This window comes from Myotis yumanensis, unplaced genomic scaffold (assembly GCF_028538775.1).
Source record: "Myotis yumanensis isolate MYYU_CA2020_CCGP unplaced genomic scaffold, mMyoYum1.0.hap1 SCAF_8, whole genome shotgun sequence".
Classification (NCBI taxonomy): Eukaryota; Metazoa; Chordata; class Mammalia; order Chiroptera; family Vespertilionidae; genus Myotis; species Myotis yumanensis.
This window is the reverse complement of record NW_027223759.1, coordinates 16,711,142-16,724,647: the sequence shown is the minus strand read 5'-3', so window position 1 is coordinate 16,724,647 and position 13,506 is coordinate 16,711,142. Positions and strand designations below refer to the sequence as shown.

The 13,506-nt window shown below is 36.1% G+C and overlaps 1 protein-coding gene across 4 annotated transcripts in view; it reads left to right on the top strand.

Annotated features, from left to right (window-relative positions):
* ERBB4 (erb-b2 receptor tyrosine kinase 4) overlaps window positions 1-13,506 on the top strand; it is a 901,667-nt gene that overhangs the window by 600,942 nt on the left and 287,219 nt on the right. The gene's annotated exons all lie outside the window — the stretch shown is intronic.

The following is a 13,506-nucleotide window of genomic DNA, read 5'->3' as shown; positions in this document are numbered from 1 at the left end:
TTGATTCAAACTGACAGCTGTGTTTCAATAAATGGCTGAAACATGTTTTAAGCAGAGTAACATAATTTTCTTCTGCTTTTGAGCAGAAATTTGTATGTGATTTCATCTTTACAGTGTTCAAGTTGCCTACCTCATAAAATTATATGAGAATAAAAGATTGAATCTGTTCACACTAACAAGGCAAATGATGTGTTTCAGAAATGGCTTCCATGTTCAGTCTGCTCAGACTATGGTACATTATGTATAGAAAATGCATAATGGTTTGATAAGAGGAATGGCCCACTGACTGTCAGCTTGATAGAGGGACTAGCCTATAATGTATGAACAAGATCAGACAGGAATAAAGCCCAAGACAGAAGACAAAAGGAAGTGTGTCCACCAGCCATACAGAATGTGGAAGAAAAAAGGTCTGAGGGGCTTGCTGCACTTTCACAGATGGTATCTCTTTGTGTTGTTCTTTTCAGAGTGAATTTGGATGGTTGTGCCTATAATTAGGCAGCTAGAGCTGCATTTCTTTTTGCCTGCAAGTAATTGCAAGCACAAAAATTATAAATACAAAATAGAGTCATAATGAATGGTACTTTGCAAATTAACCACCAATTGTTTATCAAAGTTTTATTCTTTATATTCTAGTTCTATTTGCTGACTCATTACATATATAGTGCATATCATATATAATGCATATCAACTAATTGATGATAATAAATTGGTTGGTCTTTGAATATTGATCACCTATGTTCTTATCCTCAGTTTCTTCCTTGACGTTCTTCCCATGGGTGATCACAGATACTCTAGTGGTTTTAAATGCAACTTCTACCCTGCTGACTCCGAGAGCCACATACCACCGACCAGTCACCTAAGTTTAAAACAGGATAGTCATCATTGACTTCACTTTTTCTTTGGTCTTGGCATTTATTTAATCATTAAATCATGGTAAATTTGCTTATTTCTTTATTTTGCATAGTTCTTATTTCCATTACTCTAGCTCAAGACTTCATCTGTTGCTAGAGTTACTGAAAAAAGAGTTCTCTGAATTCTTAATATTTTTTGAGATAATGGACCCTGTGGCAGTCTAGTGAAACCCATAGTCCCCTTGTCATAATATTTTTAAATAAATAAAAAAGCACAAAAATAAAGTTGTTATATTTTAAATTCATAAAAATCAATACATTTATGAAATATACTACAAAGGATTGCAATAAAATTATATTAAATACATGTATCATCATTCTTATAAAGTAAATACATGATATAGTAAGTGCTTCTTTAGTTGTACATTAAATAACAAATTTTAATAGTATAATTAATATGTAGTGGAGTTTAGAAGCAGTGATAGACATAAATACTATTTTTTAAAAGACAGTTTCTTCAGTAAATAGTGTTGAGAAAACTAGATAGCCACAAGTTTAATGTTAGACTTTTTCTTACATTATATATAAAGATAATTCAAAATTGATTAAAGACCTAAATATAAGACCCCAAACTATAAAACTTCTAGAAGAAAACATGGAGGAAAAGCTCATGACATTGGATTTTCCAATGATTATTGAAGATGACATTAAAAGCCTAGGCAACAAAAGCAAAAATAGGAAAAAGGGTCTACATCCAACTTAAAACTATGTTCATCAAGGGATACAATCAAAGAGCAAACATACAACTTACAGAATGGGAGGGGATATTTATAAATCATGTATCTGATAAGGAGTTAATATCCTACAACTCAACAATAACAACAAAATAAACAACCTGATGCAAGAACTGGCAAAAGATCTCAATAGACATTTCTCCAAAGATGATACACAAATAACAATAAGCATACAAAAAGATAGTCACATCACTAGTTATTAGAGAAATGCAAATAAACACCATGAAATATTAATTCATACCTATTAGAATGACTACTATCAAAATACTAGGAAAACAGTAAATTTTGGTGAAGATGTGCAGAAATTTACACACCTGTGCAGTTTTGTTGAAATTGCTAAATAGCGCAATTGCTATGGAAAATGGTATGGTGGTTCCTCTAAATTTTAAAATAGAACTACCATATCATCCACCAATCCCATTTCTTATTATATACCCAAAAAAATTGAAAACGGGACCTCAAAGAGATATTTACACACCTATATGCATAGTAGCTCTATTCACACCTAGAGGCCCGGTGCATGGATTCGTACACCCCGGCTGAGTGGGGTCCCTCAGCCTGGCCTGTGGGATCTGACCTAACCCAGCTCTCTGACATCCCCTGAGGGGTCCTGGGTTGTGAGAGGGCACAGGCCAGGCCCAGATGCACCACTAATTCTGAATTGTTTTCTAAAACCAAACCAGCCCTAACTGGTTTGGCTCAGTGGATAGAGCGTTGGCCTGTGGACTCAAGGGTACCGGGTTTGATTTTTGGTCAAGGGCATGTACCTTGGTTGCAGGCACATCCCTAGAAGGAGGTGTGCAGGAGGCAGCTGATTGATGTTTCTCTCTCATCGATGTTTCTAACTCTCTATCCCTCTCCCTTCCTCTCTGCAAAAAATCAATAAAATATATTTTTTTAAAAAACCCAAACCAGCTAATGATAGAAATGACAGTGTTTGGGGATTGGCAAATACGTAAAAGCGCATTAAGTTCACAAATATAAGTCCAAGAGTAATTATTTGTTTAAACCAGATGGTTTGTCTGAGTTAAATCAATTAGGAAAATTTGAAACTGTATTTTTGTTTTAATGACTCATATATCTTAAAAATTGCTCACTCTTTACTAATATTGCATATTGTGTCCCATATAGATAACTTCCTTAAACTAGAAAATAATGGTCTCAAAATAGAGTAGAATTAAAGCTGATACTTTTAACAACATTGTTACTTCTTCAACATTAAAATCTTTACATAAAATAGAAGCACTCATTTAAGTTTGAACTTTTGTAGAAGAGTTAAAAAAAAAAAAAGTAGCAGGAAAGTATGCCCACAATGCATTTCAATGCAGCTTCAATTGATGTGTATTATATATGCAGATAACCAGTTCCACACAAATGCAAACATAGTCAAATCATTCATACTCTTCTCAAAAGATTTTTACATGAGAACTTAAATTAAGGAAATAGGAATATATATATATATATATATATATATATATATATATTAGCAAGAATAAATGAATCCTTATTAATTCAAAGAATAGCTTTTAGAACAGACCTATTAAATTGAAGTAGATTCTTTATGAACCTCAAATAATAAAACAAAAACAAATGAATTAAAGATCACATAGGGCCCGGCCAGCGTGACCTCCTATGAACCAGGAGGTCACGGTTCGATTTCCAGTCAAGGCACATGTCCAGGCTCAAAACCAGTGTGGGGCTGCAGGAGGCAGCCAATCAATGATTCTCTCTTATCATTGATGTTTCTATCTCTCCCTCTCCCTTCCTCTCTGAAATCAATAGAAAATATATAAAAAAGATCATGTAGGAATTCAGTTACAATTATTCTAAACAAAATATTAGCAAATAAAACTAATAGAATCTAGGATGTATTTCAAGTGTAGCTCTGCTGTCTTTTTTTCTTTTTTAATTCTCACCTGAGGATATTTTATCCTTTTTTTGTTTTTTAGAGAGCATGGTTTGAAAGGGAGGACAGAGGGGAGGAGAGAAAGAGAGAGAGAGAGAGAGAGAGAGAGAGAGAGAGAGAGAGAACAGAGGGGAGAGAGAGAGAGAGAGAGAGAGAGAGAGAGAGTAACATGAATGTGAAAGAGACACAACTATTGATTGCCTCCCACAATAAGCATCCCCAACAGGGGCCAGGGATTAAACCTGCAACGAAGGTACCTGCTCTTGATCAGCAATGGAACCTGCAACCCTTCAGTCCACAGGCTGACGCTCTAACCAGAGTCAAATGTGCACAGCTCTGCTGTCTTTTCAATGTTATTAATGAGAATTAGAACTTGAACCTGACTGATATGTGAGAGTCCATGAGACTGGAATCATAGAAGAAGATTTCCATAAAATTCAGGCAAGGATATCCCTCTGATCATTTCCAAACCTTGGAGTACCAGCTCCTTTATAGTTCCTGGGCTCTTTACCTCTTCTCCTGGTAAAGGCTCATTTCATCTTCTGTTTCTGAATTAGTGGAATCAATTCGTCTCATAAGGAAATGGCCCTTGCAGGCATGGCATATATTGTGACCTCCTTAGAGAAGTTTTAATAGTGCTTTCCCAAAGCACGGTTTCTTCAGTCTCAAATTATACCTCATGTCAGTGGTGTGCTGGTAAAATAGCACTCTTCAAAACTAGGGGGAAACACCCTAATTTGTAGAGCTTTCTTATTTCCATGGTTTAACCGTTCCTATCATTGTCCCTTTTCTAGCAACTAATGTGGATTTTGGAAGACGTGACTGGTTTGCTTGCCATTATGTAGTATTTCCACCATACGGATTCAAGAGATGTAAATATACTCAATTGTACAGATACTATAATGAAATATAGTAAATGAATCAGAAAATGATGAGTTTTAAGTATATATTTGCTTTGTTTAAATAAAATTTAATTAGGCATTATATAATTGAATATTTTATAATGGCTGTACTTAACAACCAGCTCTCAAAATTCAGAAAATCTGATGGTAGTCTGTTTACATTACTGCCATGGGGAGGTAATGCAGGGCTAAGCCCTGCCCGGTGTTTATCATTTACCTCTGAAATGATGCAAAGAGAAAATTAAGCCTACCCATCATGCATGATATGAACAGATGAACAGATTGTGGCCCTTGGTCTCCTGTAGAGCAAATGTTGAATAAGATACAACACACACACACACACACACACACACACACACACACGGGCAAACAACTTAGGAAAAAATAACCTCTTTAGAAACAGGGAAGTTTAACTAACAATGTATAGCCATAAAATATCTGACTCTACAGAGTCACATTCTGTTAACATTTTTCATTTAAATTATTAGTATACTTAGCTTCTGCATTCATGTTGACTTCTTGCACACAAGATTTATGCAAGAATAATGGCTAGACATTACTTCTATTTGAATAAAAATCTTACAGAAATGTTCCCTCTCAAAGTACTGAGTTTCTGCCCCCAATACATAAACTCTTCTGTACCCCACAAGCATGCTGCTCTGGCTCTTAAAATTTTCTACCTCAAATAAATCATCATGACCATGGCCTGTTAGAAGGAAAATTATTTTTATGTAAAGTGACAGCAGAGGTGTTGTGTTTTATGGTCTAACATTATGAAAGGACAAGGTTATTTATGTTCAGAGATAAGTAGATTGATGGCTTCCAAACTCCCCAAGTTTCTCCCTGAGTAATTTTGGTTTAAGGATGGAAATCTACCTTTTGCCAAGTTTTCCAATTGATTCTAATGGCAGGTGTAAGTAGCATTGACCTGGTGTAGGATTTCTATGCTCTTCAAATGATTAGCAAAGCTTATTATGGTGAATATATTTCAGACCAGCTTCTGATTCAAAATGGCATAGAATATATGGGCTTGCTGCAAATGAGCCAAATACCAAATACATGAATCCCCTCTTAGAGAATATGTAGCTCTCTGTTGTTATATGAAACTTCTGTTACTAATTTCAGTGTAGCAATAACAGTGCTTTAAGTGCCTGTGACCTTCTGGGCCTTGTGTATCACATGCATTTAAAGAACCCCATTTCCAAATCTTACAGAAGTTCTGTAAGGTAGGTATTCAGAATCCCATTTGTGGTTGCTGAGAGCCCTGACAACTTTCAATTTTTAGTAATAAGGATGTGCTGTCTTCCAGTGAAAGGTTGAAAAGATGAAAAAGTTCATGAAATAGCAGATCTGTGAGATTCAAATTATCCAGTGGGGGGCAGCCTTCAGATTTTATTGTTTCTTGGAAATTTACTTAAAAGTAAATTTTAACAAGCCTTTCACTGTTGATTGAAAAAGAATATCATTACTTAACTAAAAGTCACTGTTGCCGAAACCGGTTTGGCTCAGTGGATAGAGCATCGGCCTGCGGACTCAAGGGTCCCAGGTTCGATTCCGGTCAAGGGCATGTACCTGGGTTGCGGGCACATCCCCAGTGGGGGGTGTGCAGGAGGCAGCTGATCGATGTTTCTCTCTCATCGATGTTTCTAACTCTCTGTCCCTCTCCCTTCCTCTCTGTAAAAAATCAATAAAATATATTTTTTTTAAAAAGTCACTTATTATGAAAAGGGCTTTTACATTGTTCAGATATGATGCATAAAGGTCAAGCAATCAGAATTATTAAGGTTTTTTGGGTGTGTTTTTTTTTTGACTAATAACTCCTAACATTTCTTGAAATAGTGAGTTTTTTTTAAATCAGAGTTTTTTTGGAATTGAATGACATTTATCTCATTGGGAGGAAAAAGAATTAAGAAATACACACTCTGTTTAAATTTTATGATAACCAAGAAAAATCTAATCAAGATAATTTAAGAAAGTATAAATCATTCCAAAGTTTATGGAGTGATGGATGAATAAGCAAAATGTGGTATTTACATACAATGGGATATTATTTTGCCTTTAAAAAGCAAATTCTGACATATGCTACAACATTAGTGAACCTTGAGGACATTATGCCAAGTGAAGTAAGCCAGTTATAGAAATGATAAATACTGTATGATTTCATTTACATACAATACTTAGAATAGTCCAGATTATAAAGACAGAAAATACTAGTGTACTGTTGCTTGTGAGGGACTGGGGGGAGGTAACGATGGGAGTGGGTCAGTGTATTATTTCATTTATATAAGGTGAAAAGACTCATGGTCATATATGTTGCACAACAATGTGAATGCATTTAATACTACTGAAATGGTTGAGATGGTAAATTTTATGTGTATTTTTTACAATAAGTTTTAAAAGTATAAATCAAGGATTATTAGTAGGACATATCTGGTGATCTGGCACATTTTAATTCCTTTTTTATAATTGAAAAATGTACCCCTATATAAACTTTGAAGACATCCTGCTATATGAGAATTTGCAAATAATTTTAAGCCTGAAGGAATTAGGTATAGGGGTTGAAATGCTACATTGATAAAAAACTGACTTAAATTTTTAAAAAGATACTCATCAGAAAAAAATATATATTAATTATGTAACAAGTGCCTTAAACAAAGAGATTCACAAAGAATTTCATAGTTGATTTTTAAAAACATAAAACCATAATTGTGTATTTGGCATTTAAAGCAACTGTGTAAAATTGAATGAAAATTACACTGAAACCATTCAGCATTACCCAGCTTCTATTTCTCTCTGATCTGTTTACTCTGTAATGGGTTCAGAGTGATTATGTCTGTGCCTGGGCCCTGTTTTGCAACCATCATTCAGACATTTCATTACTGCTCATATGTCAATTCCCAGTCACTAATGAAAGTGGTTTCATGGAACTCAGTTGCACAATTCAGTAGAATTTAAAGAGCTTACTATTTCCCTTTTCTTCTCTAATTTCTCATCACTTAGAGAAAGCTTTGAAGTAACAGGAAGATGTTTACAAGTAACTGAAAATTGTGCATTTAAGTTCCTCTTTTCATAGCATTTACCAAGATGAAGTTATACGTGTGCTGTCCATCTTCTATTGGTGTCCTCTCACTAAGCCACTTTTATTTATTTTTTTTAATTTAGCCACTTTTATTTCAAAGTTTGGAGCAGAAGTAGAGGAGAGATTGCTGGTTACACTGGAGGGTTGGGGCAGGAGGGGCTGGCATCTCTCCAGGGAGCTGGAGAAAAATGAATAAGGAGATCAAGCTGCTAACCCACTTAACAATCTTTCAAGCCTAGATTGTCGCAAGCAGCCCTATGCAACTTTTATTTAATTCTTTGCTGCCTGGCAAGAACAAATTATGTTCTATTTAGAGGTGATTCTTTTGGCAATTGTAGGTGCTCTTTCTAAGCAGGGAAGAAAAAAATGGGATGGAAATTATGCAGTGACATTTCTTTTAAAGTTCTCCTTTAAGAATAAGTAAGAGAAATATATAAAGGCAGGGGGAGCCTGATTTAAAAATGTGCAAAGGCAAAGTCATCTCAAAATTAGGTGTCTTGATCAGCCACTTTTGTTCTCCTACTTCCTCACGCTTTATTAAACAAAGATTTTGATCTAGGTAGTTTCTTTAAAAAAAATATTTTCTATAGCCTCAATTCAAACTCTGTACTCAAGAAGTAGAATACAAAATTAAACTAGTTAACTATATGCCACAGTTGCTACTTTGTTCAAAGTTAGCTATTGCTAATTATCATATGCCAGTGTGTTTTTGAGAGTAAAACAATTTGCTTTATAGGAAAAATACAATAATAAAACTATGAAAGTTTTTTAGGAATGTTGGGGTAACCATCATGTCTTCATTTCTAAATTGCATTATGTTTTATAATTTCACATATCAAATATTTTAATGAAAATATTTGCTGTGTCTTTATGGTAGAATAAATAAGTGTCCGGGGCTTCCTGTATAGTTGACAGATACCTGCCTTGTTTGAGTTTGTAGAGAAAGGTAAATCAATATTGTACAGTTTCCTAAGATTCCTATGAAATCATAAATGATTTCTGTTAATCCATACTGTGGGCACAGGCATTTTATCTGAGGGGGAAAAATAAACCAAGATATTGTTTCATCAATAGTAAATTCATTTAGAGTAAGTGTGTAATACAGGGTACTTTAAAAATATTTAAATGGATAATCATAAAGAAAGAAAAATTACATCATTGTTCTCTCCTCTTCTTTTCCTCCCTACTAAAACCTTTTACCTAGCCCTGTTCTAGGGCATCCCATCTCCCCCACAGAATCTTCATCCTTTTGGCACAATTATTCTACCACTGGGCCTTAAAGAGTAGCCTAACAACTGAGTTCAAGTTCTAGGCTTCCATGAAATTTCAATCTTGACTCCAGGAATTTCTAACTTAAATATTTAGTCCTTTTATTCTTCATTTTCTCACATTGAATTGAATTGGGATAATGAATGAAAATTCTAAAAACAGTGTCTTCCACATTATGTGTGCATAAATGTTAGGTATCATTTCTAGTGGTTGTAGTTGGAGATCTGCTCCTCCTATAGAGACACCTGGTATCTCACAACCTATGCGAAAGCTGGAATTGTAATCAGCCTTCTCTTAGCGTCCCATCATAATATTTTTTGTTGTTGTTAATCCTTACCAGAGGATATTTTTTAAAATATATGTTTATTGATTTCAGAGAGAAAGGGAGAGGGATAGAAACATCAATGAGAGAAAATCATCAATTGGCTGCCTCCTGCATGCTCCCCACTATGGATCGAGCCTGAAACCCAAGCATGTGAACTGATGGGTAATGGAACCAACCGTGACCTTCCCGGTTTATAGGTCAACACTCAACAACTGAGCCAGGCTGGCTGGATTTCCCCTGATTTTTAGATAGAGTGGAAGCGAGTGAGGGAAGGGGGAGAGAGAGAGAGAGAGAGAGAGAGAGAGAGAGAGAGAGAGAGAGAGAGAGACATCTATGCGAGAGAGAACATTGATTGGTTGCCTCCCTGCCAGAGATTGAACCTACAACCCAGATATGTGCCCTTGACAGGGAATTGAACCTGCGACCCTTCAGTGCACAGGTGAATGTTCTAATCGCTCAGTCACAGTGGCCAAGGCCATCCCATAATTTAAACCTAATGAACCTATAATTTTGTGGGAATGGGAAGTTGCGTGGGGAAGAGCATTTTTTAAAGCTCTTGACATGCACATATGGTGCCCTCCACTGTGCCCTTTGAAGTCATCTTCTAAATGCTATACATTCACCACATACAAATCAAAGATCTTGGCAAGTGACCTAAATCATATTTTTAACTCCATGCTAGTCATTCCTTAGGTGACTTTGAATGTGTCTGGGTTATTGATCTTATGCAACATTCTTGTCTAATGGTTTTTTTGAACTCCTAAAATCATTGAAATTGCTCAGTATTTATACTTATCCTATGAGAGAACCAGGCCAATTGTGACATAAAGTTTGTCTCTCTAGTGGTGTTAATAATCTATTTTCTGTGCTCTGCCCTCTTTGTCCCGCATGACTTTCTATATTCATATATATATATATATGGTACTTGCTTATGTATTGATTAAGAATATGGAATCAGGAACCAATGTTTCTGGACTCCAATTTCCAGGGTACCTCAGGCCTATCACTTACTGTGTAAGCTTGGACATATTAAACTTCCCTGGCCTCAGTTTTCTCATCTGTAGTATTATTTTTCTCCTAAGGTTGTCACAGGAAAGAAATCACCTAGAACAATGCATGCTGTGTGATAAAATGACATTACATCTAAGCTATGCCTAAATATTCAATGTGCTAGTTGATAGGGACTTTGATTCTATCTGGAGGATTTGCATTTCAGATGGTTCCAATACCAATATTATTTTTCAGAAATCAGTTCCCTAGGGAAGAATGATAGGTAATAGGGCTGATATTTAGACCTAAATCATATTGTGATGGAATACAATCGATGTATATGCAGTGGTTTGCAAGTTAGATATATATATATATTAGTAAATAACTCATTTTCCAGGTCTGTCTACTAGTACATCAACAAGAAACTCCATTGAAATGCCTGTTGATGGAATCCTATTTTTAAAATAAATTATAAATCTATTATTCTTGAATTTTAGATTTTATGTATGAACTTCAAAGGCAAATTAATGAAAACATTTTATACCAAGACATTTTAGTCTCATTACTAACTTTACTGCCTTTTGGGGTCACTTTCTTATAACCTCCATCAATTTTAAAATCACATTTCATTCCTTAGGCTAAGGTGGCATTTTAGAAATGTGCCTGTTTACTAATGTGGTAGTTTTTATTTTAAGTGTGAGGACTCAGAGGGGTGAATATATATCTACCCATATAGTTAAGTCCCTTTGGCAGCTGAGAGAATTGTAGGAACACAAGTAGAGACTTCTGGCTGCTATACCTCAGAGGAGTTTGTTTAATATAGTGCCATGGAGCTACCTAATCTTTTCCAATTTGTTACCCATTTTTCTTTGTTATCTGTCTCGGTGATGTCTCTTCTCCCTAACTGACTGCTACAGGCTAGCAATCTATAACAAAAACTCAGTCTCAATCTCAGATAAATTTTTTTAAAAAAGAGGCTGCGAGAGTAATGGTTCCAGCTATAATTATAAAGGCCCAAACTACAGACATGATAAGACCCTTCATTATTTACTCATGGTGGAAGAAGCTGGGTTAGCACTCTAGAGTGAAGATATTGGCCTCGTAGTAAAGGAAATGTTGGGTTATTCAATGTGCGAAGCCTGCTGTGTTTTGAGAACTGTTAGAATCTTTCCGTAAGGAGCTTGTCATAATTTCACCCATTTCAGTTTTCCCATGACAATACCCACTTCTTATTAATTCCTAGAGGAGATAGAGCTATTCTTAGAGCTGTCAAGTGGAAGACAGATGAAAACAAAGACTGCTCATGTAGACTATGCCACACCCTGATGATGGGAACTTCTTTATGGTCAAAGAGTCCAAGACGTTGCTTCTCAAGTAGTATCTACTCTGAGGATAAAAATGACTACTGTGGGAATATTCACGGTTCACCCTTCCCTCCTGCTCAAACATTCTGTGTCTGCAAGCCTGATCTTTCCAGCCCACCAGACCAAAATGTTTCTCACTCCTCCACACCACACACACACACACACACACACACACTCACACACACACACACACACACACAGTCTTCCTAGGGTATCACGTTACACACTCAGGATACATAATAAAACATGGACAGAGAATTATTTGACCATAAAGCTGTATGGAATAAAGTATCTAGGGAGGATGGCTTAGTTGACCAATATCATAATGATTCAATGGGGGAGGATGGGAGGGTGAAAGCTTTGTGAAAGGAGAAAGCACCAAAAGAGAAAGATCTTAGGGGTAGGGTTGTGGGGAATGGAAGACTCAGAGTTATGTGAGAAAAGACTTAGAAATGTGGCCAATGCTTTGGATCCAATGAATGGTCTTTGAGAAGATTTAGTTTTCGTTTTTTTGTTTGTTTTGTTTTTAGTAAAGTTCTTTTGGTTGAATTTTGGCTATTGAACCACATGTGGATGGTTGCAGTTCCTCAGGGATTCATTTGCACCTCTAGTTAGCAAGCTCTCAGATGAGGGTCATGGGGCAGGAGAGATCCCAGCATCAATGACATCTAATCCTCTGAGTTATCCAAAGATTAGTTCCACCTTGGGTTCTTCTCTCTGTTCCTGACACATACTTTGAAATATTATCTGCACCCGTTCCCTCCTCCCATGTACACTAGCCTGAAATATACGAGAGTGTGGTATCCTAGGAGCAGAGTGAGATATCACTGTGCTTGGATGGTTAGTAACATCTCTGCTGAGGCTATGGCGTCTCAAACTTTGCCAAGGCATGCAGAGACCTCTGAAACCCAATTGTCCCTGTCTGCCAAGCCTGTCAAAGTGCCTATGGTGTCATACACACACCCCTTCCCTATTGCCTCACTGTGGTACCTACTGAAAATGTCAACTCTGTTTGCATAAACACGTCTGTCTCAGATGACTTGATTTGTCTGCCACGTCACTGTCTCTGACTCTTTGTCTCTCTTTGTTGTTCTCTAGTATTTTTATATACAACAGGAGGCCCGGTGCATGAAATTCATGCATGGGTAAGGTCCCTAGGCCTGGCCAGCCATCAGGGCTGATCTGTGGGGTGACTAGAAGGGCTATTGGTAGACCCCCACTTGCAACCGCCTTGGCTAGCCTGGGGTCTGAGGGCTGGGGCAGCTCCTGCATTGAGCGTCTGCTTCCTGGTGGTCAGTGCATGTCATAGTGACCAATTGTTTTGTTGGTTGGTCGATTTGCATATTAGGCTTTTATTATATAGGATGTTGTGAGGGAGGGAGAAGGGAAATAACAGTGATTGAGACTTATTACATGCCAGACACTTTACTACACATGCTATTTCACTTAGTTACTTCTGACACATATAGGAAGCATTATCATGTATGTTTTAATACTGAGGAAAGTCAGTTCTTAGGTAAAGTTTCTTGCCTAAGCTCCCACCAACTATAAATAGTGGAAACTGAATAAAGATTAAAATTATTTCAAAGGTTGTGTTTTCTACATTTTACCAGCACTTTACTGAATACCTAGACTAATAAATGGCAATATTATAAATTGCTTACATACTCAATAGTATTTTCAAATATTTCATTTTCCCTAAACTAGGGCTGTAATTTCCTACTATAATTATAAATGCCAATTTACTAAAATGTGTTTCTATTGAATTGACATTTATTTTAGCCCCAGTTACTGCTGAACCTTAATAAGCAAGTAATAGAATCAAAATAAATGCCACTTAGAAACAAAAAGAAAGTACAAAAATGTTGACAAGCAAGTATGATCTGTAAAAAAGAGCCACTATGATACAATGCATCAAGTCTCTAGTTCCACTTTAAGGATGTTTCTGTTTTCTTACCTATAAAATGAGACAAATAATAATATTTATGCTATGATTTATTGTGTAAATTAAATGAGATACTATCTG